The 5921-nt window shown below is 38.6% G+C and overlaps 1 non-coding gene across 1 annotated transcript; it reads left to right on the top strand.

Moving 5' to 3' along the window:
* The first annotated feature begins 3350 nt into the window (after nt 1–3350).
* LOC141723180 (small nucleolar RNA R71) lies at nt 3351–3457 on the top strand. The gene has a single exon (XR_012576168.1). It is a non-coding gene; the product is annotated as a small nucleolar RNA R71 (small nucleolar RNA).
* The last annotated feature ends 2464 nt before the right edge of the window (nt 3458–5921 follow it).

Raw genomic sequence — 5921 nt, 5'->3', positions numbered from 1 at the left:
CTAAAAAGTTGCTCATCGGGAAAAGATTCATTGATCAGTGTCTTGTTCAGTGAAGCATTGCTTTGATCTTCCAATCGTGATAGATGATCAGCCACCTGATTCTCTGTACCCTTCCGATCCTTGATTTCTAGCTCGAATTCCATAAGTAAGAGAATCCATAGAATCAACTGAGGTTTTGAATCTTTCTTTGAGACCAGATATCGAATAACAATGTGATCAGTCTAAACTGTCACCTATATCCCAAGCAAATAAGATCGAAACTTCTCAAAACGATAGACACTTTCCAGCAACTCCTTCTCTATAGTAGTGTAATTCAGTCGAGCACCATTAAGGGTTTTACTAGCATAGTAAACCACATGTAAAATGTTCTGCTTCCTCTGGCCAAGAACTGCTCTAAGTGCATAGTCACTAGCATCACACATCATCTCGAAGGGCTCATTCCAATTAGGTGCAGTAATCACAGGTGTTGTAGTCAAACTCTTTTTTAATCTCTCAAAAGCAGCTAGACATTCTTCATCAAATTTTAAGGGAACATCCTTTTCCAACAAATTGCACAAAAGCTTAGATATTTTAGAGAAATCTTTGATGAATCGCCGATAGAAACCCGCATGACCAAGAAAACTGCGGACTCCTTTAAATGAGATTGGCGGAGGAAGATTTTCAATGACCCCCACCTTGGCTTTATCCACCTCAAGACCCTTGCTAGATACCTTGTGCCCAAGAATGATACCATGTTGCACCATGAAGTGACATTTCTCCCAATTGAGCACTAGATTGGTCTCAACACATCTTTTTAGCACCAATCCAAGATTTTACAAACATTCGTCATAAGAAGTCCCAAGCACGAAAAAGTCTTCCATAAACACCTCCATATTAGTGCCAATCATATCTGAGACTCGACGAAAAGCAAAAGTGCCAAATGGACAAGTAAACTTGCTCTTCTCTTGATCTTCTGGAGCGATGCAAATTTGATTATATCCCAAATATCCATCCAGTAGAAAATAATACTCGTGACCATCCAACCTATCAAGCATCTGATCAATGAATGGAAGCGGAAAGTGATCCTTGTGGCTTTATTCAGCTTTCGATTATCCTTGCAAACTCTCCATCTTGTGACTGTCCGAGTAGGGATGAGCTCATTCTTCTCATTAGCTATAAGGGTAATGCCTCCTTTCTTAGGCACACACTGCACCGGGCTCACCCACGAACTGTCAGAGATAGGATAAATGATTCCTGCATCTAGCCATTTAAGAATTTATTTGTTCACAACCTCCTTCACGATAGGATTTGCCTCCTTTGTTGCTCAACAGTCGGTTCACTTCCTTCCTCAAGCACAATTTTATGCATGCAATAAGAAGGGAAGATTCCCCTGATATCTGCTATAGTCCTCCAATTACTGACTTAAACTCTCTCAAAATTCTCAAGATCTTATCTTCATCACTTCCTGAAAGGTCAGATGCAATAATAACAGGCAAAGTAGATGCATCACCTAAAAATGCATACCTCAAGTGATCAGGCTGTGGTTTGAGTTCAAGTGTAGGAGCTTCTCCAATAGATGGTTTCAGAAGCTTTGGAGAATTTTTTAGCTCTTCCGATCCAAGAGACTCGAATGGAAAATCAAACTTCCTCTTCCACGGGAATGCATTCAAATGTTGTATTTGCTTTTTCTAAGGCGTTAATCCTTAGCAATTGATCAAGCTCTGAAGTTACTACAGAATCGACCAACTCCACTATAAAGCACGCCTCTTCATCAATGGGGAATTTCATTGCATTGAAGACATTGAATGTGACATCCTGACCTTGAACTCTCATGGTTAGTTCACCCATTTGTACATCGATAAGAGTTCAGCCCGTAGCTAAGAATGGTCTTCCCAAGATAATGGGAATCTTTTTATCTTCCTCAAAGTCTAGAATGAGGAAATCAGCAGGGAAGATGAGCTTATCCACCTTAACCAATAAACCCTCCACTACTCCTCGCGGATAGGCGATGGAACGATCAGACAGTTGCAAATACATGTTCATAGGTTTTGGATCAGGTAGACCAAGCTTCTTGAAAACGGACAAGGGCATCAGATTTCCAATGGTGCAAGGTATCGTGAAGCTTCCTGAATCTTTAAGCTTATGAGGTAGTTTCTGTTACAGCACAACACTGCACTCTTCCGTTAGAGCAACGGTTACCAACTCCTCAAGTTTTAGCTTCCGAGATAGAATACCCTTCATGAACTTAGCATAACTCGGCATATGTTCTAGATCTTCAGCAAAAGGTATATTAATGTGTAACTTCTTGAAAACCTTCAAGAACTTAGCAAATTATTTATCTAATTTTTGCTTTTGAAGTCTCTTAGAATATGGCGGCGGTGGGTAGACTTATTTATCCCCTGTATTACCCTCAGGAGGATTGCTTTCACAACTTTCTTCCTCGGTTCTATATCAACATCCTTCTATGCCACTTTTTCAGCTACAATCTCATTTTCTGGAATTGGCAAAGGTGTAAATGCACCTGTATTCCGAATAGAATTTTCAGAATCTTCAGAATCTTCATCTTCCTAAATTTGGGGGCTCGTGACCTTTCCAGATCTCAATATGATTGCCTTCAATTGCTCCTTGACTTCCCTCTTGCCTGGATTAGCTTCTGTATCACTAGGAAGAGTTTCTGGTTGATGGTTCAACAAAGCATTGGCAATTTTCCCTATTTTATTCTCCAGAGTCTTGATAGAAACCGCTTGGCTTTTGCACATAAGCCTCAACTCCTCCAATTCAGATTTTTCATTAGTAGATTGACCCGCACTTCCATGCGGTTTCTGTTGAAGTTGGAGTTGTTGTGCATACAGTTGTTGAAAACCAGGAGGATTGAATTGCTTTGCTCCAAACTGCTGATAAGGTTGTTGTACCGTATTCTGATTGTTTCTCCTGCTAAAATATGATGGTTGCGGTTGTTAGGATGATAAGTGGCAGGAACTAGTTGCTGCGACCTCTGAAAGTTGCTCACATACTCAGTTGACTTACTAGATATAGCACACTACTCCGTCTCATGCGCACCAACATAAATCTCATAGACACTAATGATCTGATTAACTCCATAATTAGCCAAAGAATCCACTTTCATCGTTAACGCCTTTAGCTGAGCAACTATAGCCATAGCTGTATCCACCTCAAAAATTCATGCTACCTTGCCTTAAGGTAGTCTCTGAGTTGGGTTCTGATATTCAATCATAGCCATCAATTCAATTAGCTCATAAGCTTCCTCATAGCACTTAGCCCAAAAGGCTCCACCTGATGTTGCATCGATCATGGGTCTGGACTGCGCTCCCAAACCATTATAAAAGCAATTGATGATCAACCAGTCAGGCATTCCATGATGAGGACACTTCCTAAGCATCTCCTTGTAGCGCTCCCAAGCTTCACACAAAGATTCACCCGATTACTGCGCAAATTGAATAAGAGCGTTCCTGATTGCAGCTGTCTTCGCCATAGGGAAGAATTTAGTAAGAAACTTCTGAGCAATATCCTCCCAAGTAGTGATAGAACCTGATGGTAAAAAATGCAACCATCACTTAGCTTTATCCCTTAGTGAGAATGGGAAAAGCCTCAGCTTCATAGCATCTTCGGAAACATTGTTGAACTTAAAATTGTCGCAGATCTCGATGAAATCTCTAATGTGCATGTTGGGATCTACCGTCGGAGAACTCCCAAACTGGACTAAATTCTGCACCATTTGAATCATGCTAGACTTGATTTCAAAAGTATTAGCCACGATGGCTGGTCTGACAATGCTAGAATGAATGTCATTGATCTTTGGTTGAGAGTAATCCAATCTTTTGGATTTGCTACTGGTTCTCCCATTGCAATAACAACTTCTTCAACTTTCTCAAATTCTTCAAAAACGTCTTCAACTACTTCAACTTTGTCAGGTGTTTCCATATGAGATTGAGAACGTGTTTGCATACACGCCCTCTAGGTACCTGAAACACTAACAAAGTAACAACTAAGTAAACTATCTGAGTCAGTGAAATTTAATGACCACTGATGTTAAGCACATAAATTAAATTTAACACTGAACTCCTCGGCAGTAGCGCCAAAAACTTGTTCGCTGTAATTCTAATGCGAAAATACACGCAAACGTATGCAATCACAAGTAGTATAGGATTCAAATCAAGTTCGTTCCCACAAAGAATTATGCTAATTTTAGACTATGCACTTATGAAACAATGTATGGTTATCGCTCAATGCTAAGACAAATGACAATTTGAGTTTTGATTATCTAAGGGATTATAGTAAATAACATTAACTAAGAGAATTAAAAGTGATTTACTTATATGAGAATAAACAAGGGATTCTAACTTTATTAAATACTTCATTCAAAGTTTATGTTCTTTATCCTTAGCTTGTGATGGTGATGACAACTAATCAGATAACACGAAATTAGTATACGCCAACTTTCGTTGTTCGTATACCCTACTATCAAACATCCATAATTAAGATAGAAGTCGAATAGAAACCAATTATGCTTAGTCCCTATATGTCTATAAAGATTCAAAACATAATGGTTTAAGAGCAAGTTATCTATCTTGATTACATAGGGTGAATAAGATGGTTAAAATTACCCACGAATAATGCATAACAAATATACATGAACCTATTCTAGCATGGCAAGTTCTAAACCTCTATATTCACTGTCGCTTCAATAGAGATTAACAAAAAATATTAGATGTTAGCTACGCATCAAAGATGAATAAGCACAACCGAACTAGGAAATCGTAATTCACCACACACAAAGGATTATAAAATAATTAACTATTGAAATCCATAAATAAATCCGTTAGAACCCCATAACAATGATTAGTTCATAATCGAACTCATCGTTACCATGGGTTCCAATGAAAACATGATATAAAACAATATAAGAGTACTAGGGTTTAATGACAAATCGAAAACAAGCATCTGAAATACTACTATAATGAAGAATATAAAAGTCTTCTTCTCCGTAGCCGTCTTGTGCTCTCTAGGTCTTCGTATTGCTCTCCCTGGTCTCCTCTTTATTAAAAACGAATTATTATGGGTTTATATAGCTTCTGGACGACCTGGGCCCTCAAAATCTTCGAATGCAAGTCAAATCAAGATTCTGTCAAAAGGACCTGGCGCGGGCGCCCGCTGGCATAGTCGCCCCGCCTTTCGCGCGGGCGCGCCGCCTTCCTGCTCTTGGACTTCATTTTCTTGTTTCTTCCGTATCTTGAGCTCCATTTGTCATAATTTGGCGATCCAATAGTCCACGTGAAGCTATCGAGATGCTCTTTGTAAGAACCCAAATTTTTGACATCAGTAAAAGACTTTAATGAATAGTAATATAATAACTTGAATTTTTGAGACCTTGTAAAATGTTTAATGAATAGTAACCCTGACAGACAGGGAAAAACTTTTTAGCCCACACTATGTTGTGAATGAGAAAATGAGTTTTGGAATTGATAACATGATTATACGTACCAAATGAGTGTATGTAAACGCTATTAGTTTTCGAAAAAAACGAACTTTGAAAAACGACCATATATACGAATCATCGAGGATTACGGAAATCATAATGTAATTACGAATTTAAAACCCTACGGATTTATATTTAAGTATGATAATTCAAAACATAAGGAATAAATACGAAAGGAATTATGTCGCGAACCATTTACGAGAAAGTATTTCGAAAACGTTAAAGCGACCGAGCGAACGCGCAAACGATTGAATAAACGCAACACACTAACTAACCATGATAAGAAAGTAACCATGGTTACTTTATCAAATAGTGAGCTAGAGATAGGATGATCAACCAAGGCTAAGCAAATAGTGAGCTAAAAGGCTAAGTTAAGTAGATTAGCTTACAAACTACAAGGCTAGCTAGTTTTCTTGTCCATGGATTTGGTGTAATATCCGGGATA

Source organism: Apium graveolens, chromosome 4 (genome assembly GCF_009905375.1).
Source record: "Apium graveolens cultivar Ventura chromosome 4, ASM990537v1, whole genome shotgun sequence".
NCBI classification, from domain to species: domain Eukaryota; kingdom Viridiplantae; phylum Streptophyta; class Magnoliopsida; order Apiales; family Apiaceae; genus Apium; species Apium graveolens.
Note: the sequence above shows the minus strand (reverse complement) of the source record. Positions and strands in the feature narration are given on the sequence as shown.